Below are 1,499 nucleotides of genomic sequence, written 5' to 3'. Positions count from 1 at the left end.
AGAAGAAGAAGAAGAAGAAGAAGAAGAAGAAGAAGAAGAAGAAGAAGAAGAAGAAGAAGAAGAAGAAATGATAGCCTCACCCAAGTTCTGCACAAAGTCATTTAGAAAAAAAAGGAGGGCTAATAACTTGAATATTCAGCAGTGCACTACTGGGCTGTGGAAAGCTGTGAGGAGAAGGAAAAGAAGGGCACGGGGCGTTTTTTGGAACTAATAATACCAGCAGGGCTAATGGCTCTGCCCCTGTATTTGCACAGCGGCCGGCCCTCCATACCTCGAACTAAAGGGTTCTTTTACTTGAGGACGACAGTCCATCATTTCAAACTGAAGTGGCAGCTGGAAAATGTGGAACAGCTGGCACAGAGCTGGGAGAAAATGTTTTACATAAATATATGTACATATAAACTGGCAAAGGGCCACGAGCACTGTACCCGAGGCCAGAATCTATCTCATAGTCTACAACCAAGTTGGGGTTTGGGGGCGGGGGTTGTAAACGCGGTGCAGGAAACTTCCCTAAAGTGGCCTTTACACACAGCTAAGAAAGCCTAGGGGATGGCGTGGTACTCAAAAAGGTGCACTCCGGGACACAGGCACAAAGTTCACAGAAGGATACCAAGTTCACCGAAGGATAGTAAGCACAGGCCAGGCCGAGTGTGAGGGCATGTGGCCATCTGCTGAAAAGTCGCTTCACCAACATTTCAAGTTTAGAATCAATATTAAGTCCACATCCTCAGGCCCCGTTGCAACTCCACAAACTAAGTGTCCCAAGCACAGTAGAGTGATCTATACCCAACTCTTCTCTGTGCAAATTCGGCCTCCTAAGTGACCGTCGCCAAGGGGCCACGGCTACTTTTCTTTCTTTCTCTTTTCTTTCGTTCTGCCCTACCTCTGGAAAGGAACAGACAGAATTCCAAATCGCCCACAGATGGTACAACTTTCACTTTTCCTCTCCCACCGCGGAGGCGCGCCCTCCATCCGCTCACCCCGCACCCCCACCACAGAAGTGAAGGCGGGACCCGGGCGAGGCGGGCAGCAGCGGCCCCGCGCATCCCCAGGAGGTGCGCGCAAGCGGAGCTGCGGATCGTCGCGGAGCGAGGACCAGCCGCAGCTCCGGGCGGCCCCAGTTCCGCACAGCCCTTGGCGAGGAGTAGGCGCGGACTCCGCAGCCGCAAACTTGGTCCACGCGCCCTGGGGCCGGAGGACTGCAGTCCATCTCGGGAGCGCAGAGTCCGGAGCCCGAGAGCGCGGGAAGGCGCGAACGCAGGGATGCTGCTCCGACGCCGCGCGGCGGCTCGACAGGGCGGGCTGCGGGGCCCGCAAAACAAAGAACTTTCGGGCGGGACGTACCTGCGGCTGTGGCTGTCAGGTCCCAAATCCACAGACCCGCGCCGGCGGAGCGGCGGGCGGCTCGGGCTACCGTGGATGGCCCGGCTGATCGCAGTGTGCGGCCGCGGCGGGCATGGTGGAGCGCGGACGGGCGGTGGGGTGAGCGGGCGCGGCGG

At 57.1% G+C, this 1,499-nt stretch overlaps 1 protein-coding gene across 2 annotated transcripts in view; it reads right to left on the bottom strand.

Annotated features, from left to right (window-relative positions):
* Gli3 (GLI family zinc finger 3) overlaps positions 1 to 1,418 on the bottom strand; it is a 259,955-nt gene extending 258,537 nt beyond the window's left edge. For both annotated transcript variants that reach the window (XM_026788360.1, XM_005365443.3), the window contains exon 1: positions 1,345 to 1,418. The gene's annotated coding sequence lies outside the window, so the exon portion shown is untranslated. The remainder of the gene's footprint in view (positions 1 to 1,344) is intronic.
* Positions 1,419 to 1,499: the final 81 nt, after the last annotated feature.

Source organism: Microtus ochrogaster, unplaced genomic scaffold (assembly GCF_000317375.1).
Source record: "Microtus ochrogaster isolate Prairie Vole_2 unplaced genomic scaffold, MicOch1.0 UNK2, whole genome shotgun sequence".
NCBI lineage: Eukaryota > Metazoa > Chordata > Mammalia > Rodentia > Cricetidae > Microtus > Microtus ochrogaster.
Note: the sequence above shows the minus strand (reverse complement) of the source record. Positions and strands in the feature narration are given on the sequence as shown.